This window comes from Syngnathoides biaculeatus, chromosome 9 (genome assembly GCF_019802595.1).
Source record: "Syngnathoides biaculeatus isolate LvHL_M chromosome 9, ASM1980259v1, whole genome shotgun sequence".
NCBI classification, from domain to species: domain Eukaryota; kingdom Metazoa; phylum Chordata; class Actinopteri; order Syngnathiformes; family Syngnathidae; genus Syngnathoides; species Syngnathoides biaculeatus.
The window spans coordinates 11919696-11941879 of NC_084648.1; the positions used below are offsets into that span (position 1 = coordinate 11919696).

Consider the following 22184-nt stretch of genomic DNA (forward strand, 5'->3'; position numbering starts at 1 on the left):
CGACACTTGGCTAGGTGAAGGAGGAAGTCCAGACAATACAGCAGGAAAGCTAAATATTAGCATCTTTCACATGGAGATCCAGCAAAATTGCTGTAATCATAGATTTGCCATAATTTGCCAATACGTTTCACACAAAGAGCCTGCAAAATTGGCATGACCAATCATCCAGAAATATTTCACCTGTAGACACCTTACAAAATCACTGCAACAAGGAAGCAATCACTCGCTTCCGGTTGGTTCATTTGGGTGAAGTGGCCGAGCGAACATGCAACGAAATTTGCTACTAGACACTGTTCTCTAAACCTCGTTTTCTAGTAAACAGACAAGATGTAAATAAAATTACTAATATTTGATTACTCACACTGTACCGACACTTGATGATCATCCTCATGAAGTTTGCTGTGCAATATTGCTTTTTTCTTTGACATACTTTTGAAGCAAATGAAGTTTATTTCCACACACGGATGGAACAATTTGCTGCGTTCTCAATTCTAGAACGTGAAGAGGGAAACTCAAACGACACAAGAGTTCACTGAGCTAACGACGGGTAGGTAGTAAAAAAAAAAAAAAAAAAAAAAAAAAAAGAAACCCTTGTACCTTTACTCCTTTATACAGTATTTACATAAGTGACTTTTGGGGATGAATTGTGAATATACAATGAATAGTATATATTTTTTGTCTATTTGACATTCATCCACTATTTAGATAATTGAATCTGAGCTAGGCGCCACAGTGGTGTAGCTGGAAAGCGTTGGCCTCACAGTTCTGGGGTCAAAGGTTCAATCCCGAACCCGCCTGTGTGGAGTTTGCACATTCTCCCTGTTTTCTCCGGACACAACATTAATTGGACACTCAAAATTGCCCCTAGGTGTGATTGCAAGGGCGACTGTTTGTCTCTACGTGCCCTGCGATTGGCTGGCATGCAGTTCAGGGTGTACCCCACCTCCTGCCCATTGACAGCTGGGATAAGCTCCAGCACTTACCGCAACCCTTGAGGATAAGTGGCTAAGAAAACGGATGGATGGATGGAAATCTGAGCGATATTCACAGATTGAGTAGTTTTTTCACTTAATACTTACTTAAATCAGTGATTTACAGTGTGCCGGGGTACATTAGTGTGCCAGGAGCGCTCTTCAGGTGTGCCGTGGGAATTTATCCAATTTTATGTAATTGCAAAAAAAAACATTTATTCCAAGAAATAAGATATTTCTATTCATCTATTTATGCCAGTGAGGCACAATGACAGACAGAAGAAAAAAAAATCCTCTTCTATTAGATGGCAGGAAGTACATACAGTAATTAATCGATTCATTTTTGGTGACATTTACTTTTGTTGGTGTGCTGTGGGATTTTTCAATTGTAAAATATGTGCCTTGGCTCTATAAAGGTTGGAAATCACTGACTTAAATCATGTTTTTGGAAACTAACGGTACCATTTTGCACCACTGTGTAAAAATTAACATCCGCACAAATAATATATCTGGATGTCACAAAGTAGCACACAAAGATAAAAATAATCCTTCCACTATTACAGTACGATTCCCTTGCAGAAATCACAAAAATTATTTATTAAGACTGTCGGAAATATTGAAAGGAACAAAATTCAATAGAAATGAGCATCCCCCTCCCGTAAAAAGATTGCTAGCGAAGGAAGATACATACTGTATTGCATACTTTATTGTCCCGACATGGGTTTGGAACTGTGGTGATATTGATAACAGTGAAAGATGGATCAAGTGTCTTCTTTACCTTTCGGCTTGTCCCGTTAGGGGTCGCCACAGCGTGTCATCTCAGATGAACGCATATTTGTTTTGCACAGTTTTTACACCAGATGCCCTTCCTGACGCAACCCTTCTGCATTTTAGCCAGGGAGAGAACCTTACAGCACCTGCTATTCCCAGGCCGTCTCCCGTCCACGTACTAACCAGGGCCAAACCCGCGTTGCTTCCGAGATCTGACGAGATCGGGCGTTCTCAGGATAGCGTGGCCATAAGCAAAAAAAAAGGATCAAGTGTAAACCAAATAAAACACAAAGATGACCTTACTTAATACAGACCTGGCTTGATGAGACCAAATGAGTTTACGAATTATAATGGTGCCTTGAGATATGAATTTAATTTGTTCCGTAACAACACTGAACCACTGCCATTAATTCTCACATTAAGGGATTGGGCCCTTTCAGTTCCCATGTATGGTTCCCCTCCAATACAGTAGAAAAACAAGAGTCCCACTGTACACTTTAAAATATCTCGCTGAGTGCCACTTGTTCCGAATCAGATTTTGGGGCATCTCTGTTGCAGGTGTACGCAGAAAACAGCCCAGTCGTTGTGTTGTTATCGGGCCTGGCAACAATAAATCACTTTGTTAAACTTGTGGAGACCCTCGCACCAGAGCTCAGCGTCCCCACCCGGAGGCCAGAAAATATTAGGACAGTGTGCGTGGGGGAGTATTGTCATCCTCCATTTTAAAAAAAAAAAAAAAAAAAAAAAAAAAAATCCCTCTTTATGCTGCTGTTTATTATGATGATCCCCCCCGCTTTGTCCCCCAGTTAGCCTTGCCTGGTGCTCCACACATGTCCAGATTGTAGCGGCGGTTTCGCCGGGCTCCAAACAACTGATAGGGTGTGCTGAACCTTCCGTGTAAACTTTACAAAACACACATGCGGCGGAACTGTAATTATTTACCGTGGCGAAGCGCGGGAGTTTTTTTAACAGGGGGTTGGAGGTGCAACTGTAAATATTAAATGAAGGAAGGAAACTCGACGCTGCCTTTTGCGTACGTCACCACATTTTAGAGGCGGAACCGTTCTGCAAAAAATGGAGTCCACCTTTCCTGGCCGGCCGAGGATGAGGGAGCTTGTTACAAAGTGTGTGGTGGTGATGAAGCGGAGGTTGGTGTGGAGGGGGGGTTATTTTTGTGAGCACCCCTACAATGCTCCACCTGTGCCTCAGCCATACCCCACAGGACCACCCACTTAGGGGGAGAGAGCGCAAGAGAGAGAGAGCGAGAGAATCCCTATAACCTCGTTGGGTGGGCAATAAGGCCTCGCATTGAAGCATTTGAGACAAGTGAAAGACTCAGGAGGAACGATTCTCGGCAAACATTATCACACCACCACCAGCGAAGAATTGGCAAGTGATGGAGGGAATTAAAGAGGCTGCTGCTGCTGCCACTGTGTGTGCGTCTGTGTGGGTGTGCGGATACTACCCCAAAGGTTTATTCTCACCATAAAATACAGTGCCGTGATATGCACACTCAACTTTGAAATATCATGATCCAATATATTCCATAAAGTAATGAATGTACCCCATAGTTTCTGATTAAAACTCTCAGGGAACCAATATTTCAGCTCCAAGAACTAGTTCCAGATCATTTTGGTGACATTCGGTTTTGGGACAAAGTGATTAGTCACGATCTGGTTCTGAATCTGTAACTGGAGGGATAGAATTTGGTGTTGTTTCTTCTAAGACCCTCATTAACTTTCAGCCATGATAGCCTGATCTGGATCTGAATCAAGAATCTAGATCTGGATGTTATGTGTAACAGTGATTTATCTCAAGAAATTTGGAGGAGATTTGCTCTTTTAGCGGTTTTTGGTTGACTCAAGTATGAACTGACTAACTTTTAGTTGTGATCCGGATCAGGCTCATGAATCACTACTACCTGTTTCAGATGACTTTTGGTGGTCTTCTGACAGATTCCAGTCTACCAGACGAGAAATTGATTCATCTCCATCTGGATCCAGATCTGAAAACTGTGTTTTTTGTCTTCAATATGACTCAAAAAACTAACTAAGTAACCGTACAGCTAAATTCTGCAAAATTCTGCCTTGACAAAGATTGATTGTCACGTCTGTATAATTTTTTACTTATCCAGGTTATGCTAATACAGGACTCCACAATGAGAATTTAGAACTGAAGAAGAATTTTGGTTTGAAAGTGAAACGCCTCCCGCAAACAAGAATAGTTCAGCTGCCTTCAGTCAACCATTGTGGATTATCACCGTCACTAACATCTTTTAGTTTCAGGATCTGATCAACAATCATGATCTAGATCATAATGGTAACATGGACTTAAATGATTTAGTTTGGATGTAATTTGGTAGTTACTTGTTAGTTTCCGTCAGACCCAAGGACCATTCTATTTTAGTGAGGATCGTGATCTGGATCAGTGCTTCATTGACTCCTGCATCATGAAGCTGTATCTGGATCATTTTAACAAACAGTGTAAGACTCGAGTAATTAAGTTTGGTTGACTTACAAAGTACAATGATCTAAATATGAACTGATTAACTTAGAGTCATTATCTGGATTCAGATCCAGGATCTGGTTGCTATTGCTCTAGCTTTGTGGATGATATTTTTAGCTTTGGTCGCAAAAGTGATTAGCTTTTCAATTTGATTTCACGAAGAAGTTATGAACACAACCAAAAGTCTGGTGCTGACCCAAGTATCCGGATTGAAGACAGTGTGGAAAGTCGCAGTTTGGAACACAATTTCTGTGAAAACCCCAATTTGCCTGTGGTGTGAACAGTCTTTCAGCCCAATTCTTGTTTTCTGTGTGAGGTCTTGTAGTGGATATTATTTGGTTTTCTTCGGTGTATCTAACACTTGTCTAATCTGTGTCTCATTGAGGTTTTTTTTTCTTGTCCAAATAGTTTCTTGGGTCAACAGATTCTAGCTAACGGTTGATTTTGAAGTTGAGTGACTTTTAATGCCTTAACCTCATTTCCACTGAGCAGTACCGTTCGGTTAATAGTTCAGTGTTAACATTGTTCTGTCCTAAAATATGGATTCGTTTTATGAATTTTGAAAATCACTCTTGTTCCGGTATAGATTCACACAAATCAAGACTGAAAAAACCCCAAATGCTTTATATGAGACAATCCTAGCGAGTGTTGCTACAGTAATGTTAAGTTGGAGGGGTTGAGGGTGTGTTTACTTGTATCCGTCTTTGCTTATGTGTATGTGAGTGATTGATGGGCCGGTGTGGGGGGGCGGTGGGGTGAGGGCCACTTTCCCGGTGGTCCGGCTGGGCTGTTAGCCACTGTGCAATGACCCGGACCGTGTCGCAGCGGCGCTAGACAACGCTAAACCCTCCACCAATCTTCTGCCAGAGCCGTCGCTTCATTTGGCACCGCCTGTTTGGATTGTGGCCGCGATGAAACTAAAACATGCCATTTGTTTACCCGTCATCATTACGTGTGTGTCACGCATCCCCCGGCCCCTCGCCGAGAAACTGGGCTGAGTATTCCAATCCTGCGGTGCATGCGTTAAGTGGCAAACACAAGAAAATGTTGGTGTGTGTGTGTGGGGGGGGGGGGGGGGGGAATAAAACAGCTCAGGAACACTAGCCCGTGTTCAAATAAACAGAGGTGTGTGGGGTCCCGAGCGCAAACACACATTCATTAGGTGTCTCCACTAGGCTGCGATGCACACACGTATACACAAACACACTCAGGCGCATGTCTGCTTTTCTTGCTATCTCCCCAATTAGACAATCAAACAGTTTCACTGACCCCTAGCTTCTCGGGGATGGCGCGTTTACACCCCGACACGGGCCGCCCGTTCCTGTTTACCCGAGAAAGCCCGCTGATGGATCGTATTGTTTGGCCTTTGGAGGCTAGAATTGCCTGGCTTGTATAGGTTAAAGCCGGGGATATATTCCGCAGACCCCAAACATGCCACACATGGCCTCTGGGTCAATAACACTGGTATCAGCCGAGGGCCCCCTAAATGGTAAAAAGGTCACAAGTGAGCATCACTCGCTGGCTCAGGACGGTGGCAATGACTTCACCACCTTACCCACCCCCTCGTTGGTCCTAAACCAGAGACATAAGCATGCCTCCAAACACCACTACCCCCCAATAAATATTTACCAGCCAGTCCAAACAACCTGTTAAACGTTGGCATAATCTGTATACATTATTTAGTCTCTGTGTGTCAAGGTAGAACGTTGGCCTTGAAACACAAAAGACAAAGCAGGTTCTAAATTTGCTCTTGAATAAAATTCAATGTGTGGTACTTGAGTAATACACACTCGCAAATTATTTCATTTGTAATGTATAAAGTCGTTTTTTCCTGATCATCTGTTTAGCATAGGCAGGGATGAATGAGGTTGAAAGAAAAGGTTTGGCCACACTCTCGGGCGTCTTTACTGCATCTGGCACGGGGTGTCTTAAATCTGTGGAAGATATAGGAAGAGAATATCATGGAAATGTCGGGCAAAATTCTGCGGAGATTTATGTGAAACATGGAGGAGTTCTGGTTCTGTTCTAAGGCTGCTTTTTGCCCATCCAGTACCAGGTGTCTTGAATGTGAGCAGGGTGCAATGAAATCCCAAGGCTACCAAGGAGTACTGGATTGAAATGGTCAGTTACTGCAAAGAAGGTTTTTGGGCTCTTTTTGTCGCATATGACATCGGGTGTCTTGAATCTGTTTCTGGTAGAATTAAATCTCAAGACTATCATGTCATTCTGAGCCTACTCTGAAATGTAGAACAGGTTCAGTCATGTCCTGCGGGTACTTTTGCTGCATCCAGCACAGGGTGTTGTGAATCTGTGCAGGTTACAATGAAATCCCGAAAGAATCAAGGCGATCTAGTGACAAATAACTCAGTCTCAGCTACATTTTTAAGATGTAAAATCTGTCAAATGGAACCGTTCCTGCAGAAACCTTGCGCAAACCGACAGGTGTAATGCGTTCTTCGCATTCCGTGTCACTGTTAATGTCCTGCGACGGGATCACGGGGAGCGCTGGCACAATCAAGCTCGCGGCGTGGCCGAGCACTAAAACCGCAGCAGGCTCAGCCTTAAAAGGCCTGACGGATCCAACATCGACTGCGCTCGCTTTCCGCACGACCGAGCAAATATTTGGAGAGAAATTCTACTTGGTGCTTTCGTCCTGCATGGACCAAACTAGGAAAGGTTGTGATAGACTGAAAAACAAAATCCACAATCCCGTGAAAAGTACGATTTTTAACTGTCGTGCGAGTTTTTGGCATCACAGATACAAAAAGCCAAAAAAAAAGCAAAACCCGCTTGCTCAGTTTTATAACGAGACCTGTCAATCATTCCGAGGCTACTCCAGTCGAGTTCACCCTGCTGGTGGTCGGGACCTTCTTGCATCTTAATAACAAACACTCCGCCTCAACCGCTAAACTGACAAGCCGTGTTGTTCAAAGACGCGGCGTCCGAGGAACACTGATTGATTCCACGCCGCTTCCTTCTTGCGTACTTGGCCTGCCAAAATTCTGAGTCAAGCGTTGCCGTTTTACAACGTATTACCGGAGCGTACGTCCAAGCTGCGTCACGCCTGTTCACTGAAGACCACCGCTCGCGCTCAAAAGGCTCAGGTGTGCCGACTTGCTTGTGGTTCTCCAATTCTCGTCATCATAAATAACCAGACGTACTGCACTGTATCCTCAACAACAGGGGGTAGGGGAATATTTGAGCTAAAAAAGACAGCAGTTGGTTTCAAAAACTGACTTAAGGGCCAGGCCCTTTGAAAATACAGTGAAGAAAAGAAGTATTTGAACACCCTGCGATATTGCAAGTTCTCCCACTTAGAAATCATGGAGGGGTCTGAAACTTTCATCCTAGGTGCATGTCTACTGTGAGAGAGATAATCTAAAAAAAAAAACGTCCAGAAATCACAATGTATGATTTATTTGTGTGATACAGCTGAAAATAAGTATTTGAACACCTGAGAAAACCAATCTTAATATTTGGCACAGTAGCCTTTGTTTGCAAATTACACACACACTACAACCTTGATATGCTTCTCACGGAGTCACTCCTTGGTTTTCCTGGCTCTGTGCTTCGGGTCTTTGTCATTGTCAAATCATTAAAAAAATCCTACATTGTGATTTTCTTTTTCTCTCTCACAGTGGACCTGCACCTATGATGCAAATTTCAGACCCCTCCATGATTTCTAAGTGGGAGAACTTGCAATATCGCAGGGTGTTCAAATACTTATTTTCTTCACTGTATATGTTTACATGTTTCAAAAAGGCATTTTTATTAACAAAGAAAAAAAGCATTTGTTTAATATTGGAGTGGAGTGACCTGTGTGGAGTTTGCATGTTCTCCCCGTGCTTGTGTGGGTTTTCTCCGGGCTCTCCGGTTTCCTCCCACATCCCAAAAACATGCAACATTAATTGGACACTCTAAATTGCCCCTAAGTGTGATTGTGGGTGTCTGTCTCTATGTGCCCTGCGATTGGTTGGCAACCTGTTCAGGGTGTGCCCCGCCTCCTGTTCGCAGAACCGATACTGTATAAATAAGCAAGGAAATAGTACAAAAAGTGCACCGCAGAGGAGCGCCGTATGCTGCTGCAGCGTTATTTTGTGTTCGATTCCAGTAATAGTAGTCAGCCGGACACACCCCTCTTGAAAATGATTGGCTGCAGCATTGCTGGAAAAGCACGACACGAATGATGGGTGTGTTTGGAAATAAACTCTGGTGCTGCTCCGCTACACTCTGGGCCATTTGGAAACTCAAAACATTGTTGGAATGTGCGAAACGCGTACACTCTAGAGTAGAGTTGCGGTATCAGATTGAATTTCTGAGCGCACCCGGCGTGTCCTGCCTAATCAACGACTCGATTGGGAGCCAACGCCATTCCGCGTTCATGCATGGCACCATATTGACTATTATTAGCACTAATATAGACTTTGGCTCAATAGTAAATAAGAAAAAAAAATATTTGCTGGAGCGGTACTGAGTGGGACACATGCGAACTGAGCCGAAACACCCAAATATATACAGTATGTACACACACACCAATGTTAGAAAACCTGCTTTTTAAATTGCAAACATTTTTATCTTAATATTTAATTTTGGTTATTAAAGGCGGCATGCTGGACGGCTAGTTTAGCATGTCTCCCTCACACCTCTGAGCACCCGTGTTCTAATCCAGGCTCGCCTGTGTGGAGTTTGCATGTTCTCCCAGTCCCTTCTTTGGTTTTCTCCGGGTACTCCGGTTTCCTCCTGTATCCCGAAAACCACGCATGGTAGGTTGATTAAAGACTGGAAATTCCCCCATTGGTGTGAATGAGTGTGACCAGTCGTTTATGTGTGCCCTGCAACTGACTTTTCCGATTGGCGATCTTAGGCTCCACCCCCTTAACTACAGTCGCCATGTCCCACAAGCTTCCAAAATGGCGACTGAAAAGAACAGGTTTGAAGTCGATTCTTTATTTGGTATTCCAGATTATATTGCGGTATGTTTTTTGCCAAATGCGTCAGACTTGTCCACGAGAGTTCGACAGAGAGGTCTCAACTACTTCACGCAAAGATATGTACATGGAATTAAGGTTTTGGAGTTGGAGAGTTACTGCGAAATTTTGGCAATCGATGCAAAAAAGTTTGACACCTCACAAACTTCATATTGAAATCCAACAGAATAAAAGAGTTGAATCGTACTGCACTAGTACTTTTTACTTGGAAAGATCATGAGTAATATCATTTTAGTCTTGATAAGTGTGTTAGGTTTGATTTTCTACTAGTGCATTTTAAACAGTGGTGATGAACTCAGTCAGTACCGTAGTCACCAGATGAAAAAGTTTGACTTGGCTCGTAATGGAACCCAGTGCTGTGTCTTCAAAGTCTGATGTGATCACAAATAGGCAAATGGACATTTCTCATGCATGACGTGGCGCATTTACGTATCACTAAGCCGACTCTTCAGCATAAAACATGACACACTTCATTCAGCAGGTCTGTGATACGTTAACAAAGTGAAAGTTGTTCTCCTGCAATGTATAAAGCACTGATAATAATGAAATCAAACTCACAGAAGGTACTTCTCCCTCCCTTAACTTTGAACATACACCCTTGTGTTTGTTGATATTGTCCATATTTAGTTGTACGTGCGGTCTTCCGCGAGCCTTAATCCATCGTAGACACTTCGTCAACTGTGTTTTAGGCTTTGGAAAAGGAATCAAGCGGGCCCATTGTAACCTAGCCGGATGTCTTTCATCAGAATTGCACGTTCCCCAAGCTCATCTAAGGACCATTTTATTCGTAACATTAACTTTTCCAAGCGCACGCTACTGACAACCAGCATAGCTTGTGGGAAAATACGGCGAGAGGGGCGTGTCAAACCAGGGGTTAAGACAATGCGGCTATCTGATTGGCTATTATTGTACGGTCGGAAAGGTCCATTGGCTGGCAACCATTCTGGGTATACTCCGCCTCTTGCCCGCAGTTAGCTGGGATATGCTTCAGCATACCTGCGACCCTAGAGAGGATAAGCAGTGTAGAAACTAGATGTAATGGTTGTGTTTTCGTGATTTAATTTTTGGCTTATTCACGGTGACTCAGCTGAGCTGTGGGGCGCCGCCCGAGCACCCTCTGTTGCCCCCCCCCTTCCCCGGTTGAAAGCAATTGTTGCCAGATGCTGATGCAGCTCTCCTCTAAATATTTATTGTGGGATGAGTGAAAGTGCACACAAGTGCAGCAACATCCTTCCTTGGCAGGGTTCTGTGTGAAAGCCAAAGGCAGATAAGTGACGTCAAGGCCTTGCTGACTTGGGATGGAATATCATCATTGGCAAACATTTTATCATTTTTTTGAGCCTTTGTACGGACGACAGAGACGTGTGGTTCCAATTCTTGGTGGTCCTGCACTGCTATCAGCCTGCGGAATGCAGTGCAGAGCATCCAAAGGATGGTCCTGTTCTGCGTGCTGGCAATTAGCCGCAGATAAACGAGACTTCTTCACCCTTGTCCCGACGTATCGTATTCATTTGACGACTTGATGTTTTCCCACGAGAGCCCGTGTTTATGGTCACTGACTTTGCGGCTCTTTTGTGTTACTGCGGCGAGGACGAGGACATTTCCTGCCGTACAGCGTCATATCGTGCAGTGACCCCATCGGAAGCCACTGTTTTGTCCCCAAGACCCCACTTGATGAAGGAAAATGCTTTTCATATCAGCCAGAGAGAGAAACATTGGATCGTTTCACATGGATGAAAAATGCGGATGGACGATCACAAAAGTTAACCTTTAACTTCATTTTTTGAACTTTCACGTTGTATTTCATGTCTTAAAATTAATTAATTAGGCCAAAAATCATGACCTGAATCAGTGTTAGTTAAGAAAAAAATAAACAAAATATTTTCAATGTATCTTATATAAAAAAATATTTGTAAATGACTTAATGACTGAAAAATATAAAAATTCTTTTCTGTATTTCTACTTAATATTGACTTTTTCATTTTTTAAAATGGTATTTATATTACCCACACAATACAAAGTTGTAATTAAGATATTTTAATTTTTTTGTATTCCTTTTTATTTCTTGCCTTTATTTTTTCTTAAACATATTGTTTTTATTTTTAAATAATTAGCTAACAACACAAAACAACTCTTTTAAAAATGCTTCCAATAGTGTCCTATATGAGACTTTTACAGAAATTTCCAGTGGGAGGAAAAATGTGATTTCCCTTATGATAATTTATCCATTTAATTTTTTTTTTTAATTCATTTTTTTTTTCTTAAATTTCCTTTCAGACAGATAAAACATCCACAGTTTTGCTGTTGTTATCTTAACTGAATTATTTAAAAGAGATGTAACGTATTTTGCATTTTTTAAATGATATTATTCTTTTTAATATAATTTATTTACAAAGCATGTTACTTAAAAAAAAAAATTAAATTGAACCGCTTGACTCAAGAATAAAAAAAAAAAAATGCAGAATTCCTTCTGAAAACCAACAAACTCCAACCAGGAAAGTAGTAAACATATATCCTTACGTTTGGCTGCAACATGTGTGGTTTAAAAGGGGGGACGATTGTAACTGTGGTAGGTTTTGGTGTAATTGAACTCGAGTTTGAACTGATAACCTCTCAGTAACCTACGCACATGCTCAAAAACTGACTCTGACCTCAACGAGGAGACCACCTTCAGAATCCCTCCCCTTGCCCTCCGGTCCTAATGAGAACCTTACCTCGCTGCGCAGGCATTACGCCACATTATGCGTAGATCTGTCGAGCGTCAGTGGATACACGGTGAATAATCGTAACAATAACTGCGAGGGGTGACCATAAATCATGAAAGGTGTTGATGTCAGGCTAGAGAGGAAGCGAGTGCTGGCGGAGGGAGGGGAGTCCACCGGTAGCAAATCTGGCACGTTGTTCGGATGTCACGTCAAAGCTTCCATCAAATCCTTTTCCGTGGTGACCCCAAACCCGCAGTATGAAAATTCTGGGTGTAAGACGATCTCATTGCGGAGGCGGCGTCACCTGGGCTTTGACGAGCGACCGCAGAGTCCCGGGGAAAATCACAGAAGGTCCGAGGAGGTAAACGAATCATGCAGAGCTGAGCCTTCAGACCAGTCATCCCCACAAACACGATTCCGGGACCACCTTGGAGTCTACAAGTTGGGGAAGGAAAATCGCTTAATAGAAAAAAGAGGGGGATTGGTTCATCTGAGAGCATCCATCCTCCAAGTCAGGCACCCCACGTTTTGGAGTCCCAAAGCTGACAAAACACTGCTGGCCTCGTTTGATAAGGTTTCTTGTATTCACCAAAACAACATGAACCCAGGTCCCTTAACGCAGTGTTTCCTTGGGTTAAGAGTGACTCCACTTGTGTTTTGTTTTGAGATAAGAGTTGTCATTCAGCTGATTTTTGCTATTACTTTGGAGTAAAAAAAAATCGAGACAGTGTACTCAACTCAACGGACTTTACAACGAGCAGCAGTTTGGCAGATAGCAAGCAATTTATCAAAAAAATAGAGAGGCTTCAAGCTGTTTCATGTCAATGTCACTCCCAGTTGAAATTTACTGTCAAACCTCACATAGAGAATATAACACCTTGTGTATTTAAAACAGCCAAACAACTGCTTAAAGAAAGGATCCGCTAGCTTAAGGCAAACACTAATTATACTAATCTATGTTGCGGTGCTTTATCCCATTAAACAATGGATTGGACACAAATGGGTCAACTCACAGTCAAATACTCTTTATATGTTGCATATTAGTGCCGTGTTGATGAGCTCAGAGAGGAGTTAGGCGTAATGAATCCCACCTGTGTTCTCTGCTTTGGTATAAAGTCAAGGACTACCTAGAACGCAAGTGGGATTCTCAATACCTCAATCGACAGTACATTCATTGGTCTGGCACACGAGCCAAGATAGGCACATAATAAGGAACAGCATTTATTCGATGCAGTGTGACAAAAACTTGTTTAATTCTTTCCAATCGTATTTAATTATGACTTTACGTTTTTATAAAGTACGATATTGCGGAACACTATTTTTCCTCATTACAACATTTTTGTGGGGGAAGCTGGAACGGATTAATAGCATTTCCATTCATTTATGTTGGAAGAGTTGAAAATGTGGGTATGATCGCGGAATGAATGTTGCGGACCCCTCGAGGCCTCTTAGCTGCTCTCCGAGTTAAACACCGGAGGTCTCCCTCTGATATGAGGAGGATCAGGTCTTATCAACTCAATGCTTTTGGTTATTGTCAGAACAACACGAACCAAACCGAATCTGAATTGTAGCGTTGGCGCAACCCCTTGGAATTGTCACGGGATTTGGTCTGGGATACTTCTTTCCTCCTCCTCCTCCAGCTCCTCTCCCAAGATACCTGATGGAGCCCTCCCCGACTTCCCCTCAACGAGAGGCCAAGGTGGAACAGATGGGACGACGACAGCGAGGAACCGGTGTGGCGGGGAGGAGGCTTGACTTCAACAGTCAGGGACCACCATCGCTGCTGCCCGCACCACCGATGTGGACCGTCCCCCTTAGAAAAATCATTTTCAGTAACCATAATGGATTCACAATTTGAGCACGGTGGCCAAGGTGGTACTACTTTGGGACCGGCGTAACCCGATGGAAACGTTTACCAGCGAGTGGCCACAGAGTCATCGCCGGGCCCACTGAACATTAACTTCTCATGTGCCTTTGGGGGATTTGGTCCTGGTTTTCTATTATAAGGCTGCGGCCGGGGAGGAAGCAACCCCCCCCTCCCCCACCCCATCCCCCCCCCCACCACCACCACCACCACCTTTTTTTTTTTTTTTAAAGCCCACTACAAAGGCAATTAGCCACAAGCAGGGAGGGCCCGACTGGTCAGGGGAGGTGCTTGATGTCTTCTTGCTTCTGGCTGAGGAAAGACATGCACGACAGAAGCATGACCAGCAATCGGAAACGGAGGGAAGGAATGATCAAGGCCACCAGAACGATTAGTAGCCTCGAATAGGATCGACTAGGATCAGAAGAACAAGATAAATGAAGGACCGGACGAAACGTTGGTTCTGTTCAACCTTACCGACGGGAAATGTTTGGATGTTGAATCCTTTCACCAGGAAACCTGTGGTTTTTTGAACCCTCTCACTGGGAAAAGTATGGGTGTTCAACCCTTTCGCCAACCCACTAAAAGTGTGGGTGTTGAACCCTTTCACAATGGAAAGTTGGAATACCCACATTCCCGTGGCTGTGGCAACAAAGTGAATGTGGAACTCTTTCACCCGGAAAAGCCTGGGTGTTGAACATCCTCACCAGGAAAAAAGCATGGGTGTGGAAGCCCTTTCACTGGGAAAAAGCGTGGTTGCCAAAACAGAGAAAGTTGAAAAAGCCACATTCCCTGTGCAAGTGATAAAAAGTGTGGGTGTGCAACCCTTCCACTGGGATAAGTATGGATGTTGAACACTTAAATTGGGGAATGTTGCAACGGCCTGTGACTTTGTTAAACTCTTCCGCGGGGAAGTATGGGTAATGAAACCTTTCACTGGGAAAATACGGGTGTAGAACTCTTTCCGGGAAAATTCAAATTACCCACGTTCCCTGTGGCTGTGCCAAAAAGTGGACGTTGAACCCTTTTAATGGGTGCATGGGTTTTGAACCCTTTCACCAGAGAAAGCTTGAATCACTGCCATTCCCCGCATCCGTGAATAGAAAGTCCGGGTGTTGAACCCTCTCAGCAAAAAAATTGTTTTGGACCCTTTTGCCACTCCCCTGAAGCTCCCTTTCCCGTGTTTGCGTTGTACTTACGGCCCAAACATTTCATGCCACCGCGCCAGACAGTCTTTGGGTGGCTCGGCTTAGTCACGCCGTGTGTACACTTGAGTCAAACAAGGCCCGAGGACACGCCAGGGTGGTATGGAGGCCGGATCAGAAGGTGAAACCGGTGTGGTCCGGCGGTTGAAGTCGCTGATTTAGTGACTGTTGACATCGGGCAGGCGGCCCGGGCTGAGTCACCATGCGTGACGCTGCGTTTAAATGTCCCGGTATTTCCGACTGTTCGCACAGCTGGGGGGGTTGTGGGGAGGGGACGGGGCTACTGCATCCCTTTTTGCGTCATGAAACGCCCCCCCGGAGCTTTCGTAAACAGATGGCTGAGACTCATTAAACGCTATTAATGGTGCTGGATGCCTGGAAGCGGAGACAATTGCCAAACGGCGGGCTGTTAAAACAAAGGTGCGAGTATAACACGAGGCTGCTGTGTGTTGAGAGGCGAGCTGAGGGATAATTGGTCGCTGATGTCACCCCGACGGCCTGACGGAAAACTGAGGGTAAGTATCGAAATGAGGACGACGCCGTGAAAGCGGGAACACCACAGAAGATGGACAATGTGGACTTCGTGACGGTGGGACATACCACCGGTTGCTCATCACAGGGAAATGTGAGGGTGTTGAAGCACCCACATCCCCTGTGGAGCCATGAAAAGACTGGGTTTTGAAATCATTGTGTGGTAAAAGTGTGGGTATTGAATCCTTTTACTGGGAAAATTGTGAGTGTTGAAAATGTTCCACGTCCTCTGCAGGATGAAACACTTCACCTGGAAAAATATGGAGATTGAAACGTCCACGTACCTATGGGTATTTTCTTTGCCGCTTATCCTCACAAGGGTCACGGGGAGTGCTGGAGCTTAATCCAGCTGTCAACCGGCAGGAGGCACCCTGAACTGGTTGCCAGCCAATCGCAGGGCACGTAGAGACAAACAGCCGCACTCACAATCACACCTAGGGGCAATTTAGAGTGTCCAATTAATGTCGCATGTTTTTTTGGGATGTGGGAGGAAACCGGAGTGCCCGAAGAAAACCCACGCAGGCACGGGTAGAACATCCAAAGTCCACCCAGGCCGGGCCGGGATCGAACCCGGGTCCTCAGAACTTTGAACCCAATGCTTTACCAGCTCATCCACCGTGCTGCGTGTTAAAACATTTCCCCGGTAAAAGTGTGGGTGTTGTTCCATCAGGAAACGTGTAGAACATCCACATCCTTTGTGGGGGTGACAAAAAGTGTGCACGTTGAAATATTTCACCTGGAAAAGTGTGGGTGTTAAAACCTTTCACTGCAAAATGTGTGGGTGCTGTACCCTTTCACACGAAAAAGTGGGGTTGAACCTGCGTTCAACACTTATGCCAGGACGTATGTGGAACAGGTGAAACAAAAATGTCTGGGTGTTGAAATGTTTAACCTGGAAAAGTGTGAATATTGACGTCGTCACCGGTGTTAGTGTTGGAACTACCACATTTCCCCCCCCCCCCCCCCGGGTGCCAAGAAAAGAGTGGGTGTTGAAACCTTTCGCCGGGAAAAGTGTGCGTGTTGAAACAACAACATCCTGTGCAGGTACAACGGAGAGTGTAGCTGTCGAAAACATTTGACCTGTGTCAAAGTGTGGGTGTTAAAATCTTTCACTGGCTAAAACGTGTTTGCTGGACAAGTGGGATTGTGCACTGTATTGTTGGCAAGAGTGTGGGTTTTGAAATACTCCCATGGACGTGATAAAGAGTGCACCCACACCGGAAAAGTGTTGATAACGTTCCTCGGGAAAAATGTGGGTGTTAGACAAGAGTCTATTGGGCTGAATAAAAAAGTTAACATGCTGCTGTCGTCTTCTTTTACGTGGCTTGCTTGGAGGAGGTGAAAACAGAGGACTTCAATATTTGAGAATAAAAGGACAAGTCGACGCCACCAAGATGTGACGGGTTCCGGTGGCGTTTTTTATTTTTTTATTTTTATTTTTTTCAATTAATTCAATTGAAAGGCTCACAATGTGGGTATTTTCTACATTTTTGGGGGAGCTCCAAGTTTGTGTTGTTGATCTTTGAGCTGACCCGCATGTCTTCGTGGGACAATTTACTCACTGACCCAGTAGGAATAAATAAACTTTGCTTTGTGGTAATGTAATAAGTCAGCAAGATGTTAAATTTTTAGTCGTCGAGAAAGAGTTCAATGTTTTATTTTTAATACGTTCAAATATTGTGCCGTCATGACTTCTGAGATGTTCTGAATTTAATGTTTGAAATAATGGCTCAGATTGTCGTAATTATGAAACCTTTTTTAACTTGAACAGGCAATGTTTGACATTTAACTAGGGGGTCAGAATTGGTTTTTTTTTAATTGTAATTAATTAGCAGCTTTCCGATTAATTAATCTTAATTATTTGCATTTAAATCATACAGCAAAATTAGGCATGAAAAACCAACATGGTTTAATTTAAATGGATTTTAGTGGATGGCTAAATCAAATAGTTGGCAGACAAGAATATTGTTAACTCTTTTGACACAATTTGAAAAAAAAAATGCTTTTCGAGGCTTCCATCTGGTAGATTTTTTTTGTTTGTTTTATGAAATTTGCCTCTCATCAGTTCTAGCAGGGAGGCACGGTGGACAAGCTGGAAAACATTGGCCTCACAGTTCTGAGGACCCGAGTTCAATCCCGGACCTGCCTGTGTGGAGTTTGCATGTTCTCCCCAAACCTGCGTGGGTTTCCTCCCACATCCCAAGAACATGCAATATTAATTGAACACTCTAAATTGCCTCTAGGTGTGATTCAAAGTCTGAATGGTTGTTTGTCTCCATGTGCCCTGTGATTGGCTGGCAACCAGTTCAGGGTGTAACCCGCTTCCTGTCTGTTGAAAGCTGTGATAGGCACCAGCACTCCTTGTGACCCTTGTGAGGATAAGTGTCTAAGGAAATGGATGGATGGATGATTTCATAGAAGTCAGATGTGTGATTTATTTTTTTTTTTTTTTTTTTGCGTAATCGTGCAAGCCGACATACCAACAACATCAAAACAAATGCGGGACTTCGCGCCCCTCGCATGTCGGCACTTGGCCCAAATAACCGCGTTTCGCTATTGGCTGGAAAAGGGAACGCGGAAAGGGAGCTTTGGAATTCTTTCACGTCATGCCGATGTAGCAATTGCAATAAAAGGACAAGACAACAACGAGGAATGAGACGGCTTTGGAAATTTAGAGTTTTGCAAGAGAACAGACGTGCTCGGTGTGTGTGTGCGCAATGATCTATCTCTCAGCAGATGGGCTCCCCTCTGCTCCACAGCTGCATCCCACATGTTTTTTCATCGCGCACTCCCAAACTGAAGCTGCAGACATTCTGCCCGGGCTACAACAGGCTTTATTCAAATGGTGGCGTGCGCAACTCCACCCTGCAAGTGACCCACATGAAAACGGGCAATTGCCTGATGTGATTTAAAAATGATACATTATTTGTAACATATATTTTCCTCGTTTCCATTTTTTAAGAGGCGTGTGGATGAAGTAGGGGTGGTGTGTGCCGGTTTTCTTTGGATGTTGAAGGGGGTGTGTTGATTTAAAAAAATATTGTAGTCTGCATTGCGCTAAAAAAATCATTCGTTTTTTCCTCGGTTTTGTTTTTTTTTTCTTTAGTTTTTTAGGTGGTGCGCCAAATACTTCAGCACCTTGAACGCAGTGCACGGCATGACAGAAGTACAGAAAAAGTTCAACTCTACTAAAACAAGATGCCTAATGTCGTGAAAACAGAAGGTAAGGATGTTATTTCCTCTACTTTTGTTGGTATTTCTTTTGTTTTTGATTATGTGTGCAAAATACAGGGGGTGCGCTAGCTACGTTGGGGTATTATCCATCCATTTTCTTCACCGCTTATCCTCACAAGGGCTGCGGAGAGTTCTGGAGCCTATCTCAGATGTCAACGGGCAGGAGGCGGGGTACAACCTGAACTGGTCGCCAGCCAATCGCAGGGCACATAGAGACAAACAGCCGCATTCACATTCACACCTTGGGGCAGTTTAGAGTGTCCAATTAATGTTGCATGTTTTTGGGATGTGGGAGGAAACCGGAATGCCCGGAGAAAACCCACACAGGGAGGGCCTGCGACTGCACCTGGGACCTCTGAACTGTGAGGCCAACACTTTACCAGCTGATCCACCATCCCGCCCCGTTGGGGTATTAAAGAAAAAAAAAAAGGAAAATGCTGTGTAGCACTGAAATGAGCCAGCTAATGTAAATAATGCAGAAGGTGGAGGGTGTGTGTGTATGTGGGGGGGGTCATGGGGGTGCATCTTCCTCATCGCCGGTCATTTCCGTAATTGCCCACAATCAAACCGGACCCCCATCCTGGAAGTGGAGACCCCCAACTAGGAACAGGTGCCAATTCTCTGACTAAAAAACAAAAAAAAAAAATGGGGGGTGGGGGGCCTTGTTTCTCGTAATCGCCACGGTCATCAGCTCTTGAATGGCTAGAGTGTGACTCTTGGGCGGACTGAAAGGGGATTTTTGCCACATTGTGGGGGGGTTTAGACAACGGGTACCAAATGCCAGAGAGTGGAGTCACTTTTTTCAAAGTAATCGGTGAAACTTTTTCTGGCGCACTGTTTGTCGCTGAAGTGAGAGTTGCACTTACCCCGCCAGATCCTCGTGATGTATGTCGCCCGGCAACTAGTTTTCACGCGTGGCTGGTTTGCTGGTGTGACGGTCTGAGCGCTCCCCCGTGCTGGAAAGTCTCCTCGTGACGAATGCGCATGCGTTACTAACAGGGGAACTCTGGGTACATACCAAACACTTAGTGGGAAATCCCCCGGTCTCATAGTTCCCCTTTGTCTACATAGAGGGAGCTAACATACTTTATAAGGTAACATTAAAAAATAGATGTACACATATATGTACGTTCGCTGCATTCATGTTTCTGAGACGTCCGTAGCGAACATGACAACTCGGCGACAAGTTGTCGAATGGGACACGTCGAAGCATGGCTGGGGATGTTTCAGACTGGCTGGAAGTTTACAAATTATACGCGCATGCGCATTAATCACAAGGAGACTTTTCAGCACACGGAGCGCTCAGACCGTCAACCAGCCACTGGTTTTGAGCCAATTCAAAATGTGAACTTTGGAAACCTTTAAGATGCCAAATGGGTGAAATAGTGCAGGGTGCAGTGTTTGTTACCAACACGCACGCAAGCGATGTAGGTACCCCGCCGGGTATTCTCAGTGTGGGGGGGGGAGCCTCTCAAAATATCCACACTCTCCTTTACTACCGCCCACTTCCTCTCTTTGTGGCAACCCGCTCCTTCCTTGACAATCACGCTATGGTTTTGCGGTTTAAAAATGTGAGATAGTACAATCGAGGTGGGTAGAGTAGCCAAATATTGTACTCAAGTAAGAGTACCGTTACTTCAGAATAGTGTGACTCAAGGGAAAGTCATCCTCCAAATAATGATTTGAGTAAGAAAGTACTTGGTGAAAATAAATACTGGTGCTTAATTTCTGATTGACTTTGTTAAAGAATGAATGTCCAATCAAAAAAATATCCATCCATTTTCTTTGACGCTTATCCTCACGAGGAGTGCTGGAGCCGATCCCGGATGTCAACGGGCAGGAGCCGGGGTGCACCCTGAACTGGTCGCCAGCCAATCGCAGAGCACATGGGGACAGACAACAACTGTATCACAATCACACCTAGGGGCAATTTAGAGGGTCCAATTAATGATGCATGTTTTTTGTGGATGTGGGAGGAAACCGGAGTGCCCGGAGAAAACCCACGCAGGCACGGGGAGAACATGCAAACTCCACACAGGCGTGTCCGGGATTGAACCCGGGACTTCAGAACTGTGAGGCCAATGCTTTACCAGCTGACCCACCGTGCCGCCCAAAAAATATAACAAAATCAAATATGAATGTGCAAATTTACATGTTGCTGGACAATATAATTTCATCTGAAACAGAAATAAATCAAAATATTTATAAAATCAGAAATTAATCCAAATTCCACTCCAAGAAATTGTCTTGTACTATTTTGTTTTTACTTGTTAATAAACTGGGCAAAAAAATAAAGGCAAAAAGATTGCAAAATGAAGATAGGGTGGAAAGGAAAAGTCCACACACTCCTATTCAAATTCCAAGATTTTGAGATGTATAAGAATTCAGACCAAGATAAAATATTTTTTCACCATGAATTTATGCAACTCAATTGATTTTTTTTTTTTTCTTTTTGAGAATCCGCTTGAACATAACGCACCATAGCTAATAAATAATCTTGCATAGGATTGATTTGGACTTGACGTTTAACTTGCCGCCTTCTTGGCCAGGGCACCCTTGCAAAAGAGATGTTCCGTCTCAGTTGATGATTTTTGAAGAGAAAATTATTTGTGGGAAGTAGTAGAAAGTCAGAACCGCTGTCTTAGATAAATGCATTAGACAGGGACCGGGCCGGTCGGAACCATCAGGATTATGCATTTTGATGTTGTTAAGTAAACAAACAATAACAATTGTCATTTAAAGAAAACTTTATGAAGGAGTTTTTTTGTGTGATTTTTTTTTACAAGACACATTATATTTTTAAATCATTCCCCTGATCGGCACGCTCCTCGCGGGGAGCACGGATGATCAGGGTGGGGATGGATGATGAGGTCTGCGGATGAAGTCGCCAGCGGGTATCATGACCTCATTCTGTATTTGATAAGGGTGCCCGCTCACACTGTCTGCTACCACACCGGCCAGGAACAGTGATAATGTTCCAGTCACGCACGGATCGCTGCGATTACTCTTTGTCGTCACCCGCTCGGAGCTGTCTCCGTCCGAGACTGTCATTGTGCCACATTTAGAGGGAATGGGAGGAGCCCCTTTCATTGCCGGTGTGACGGTGTGAGTCCTCCCGGTGCTGAAAGGTTTCCTTGTGAATAATGCGCATGCGCGTATATTTTGTAAACTTCCAGCCAGTCTGAAACATCCCCATCGGTGCTTCAACAAGTGCCATTCGACAACGTTCATGTTCGCTATCCTCGTCTCAGAAAGACAAAAACAGCGAATGTACAAAAATGTGTACATCTATTTTTTTTTTTTTTATCAACTTTTGTTTTAAAGTTAGCTTATAAAGTATGTGAGCTCCCTCTATGTAGACGAAGGGGAACTATGAGTTCCCCTGTTAGTAACGCATGCGCATTCATCAC

At 44.0% G+C, this 22184-nt stretch overlaps 1 long non-coding RNA gene across 2 annotated transcripts in view; it reads left to right on the top strand.

Annotated features, from left to right (window-relative positions):
• LOC133506539 (uncharacterized) overlaps positions 1-21961 on the top strand; it is a 116579-nt gene extending 94618 nt beyond the window's left edge. The window contains exons 6-7 of one of the 2 annotated variants that reach the window (XR_009796522.1): positions 18647-18763; positions 20583-21961. This is a non-coding gene — a long non-coding RNA (uncharacterized LOC133506539). Of the gene's footprint in view, positions 1-18646; positions 19226-20582 lie in introns of those variants that run through there. The other variant, XR_009796521.1, reaches the window with a different exon arrangement.
• The last annotated feature ends 223 nt before the right edge of the window (positions 21962-22184 follow it).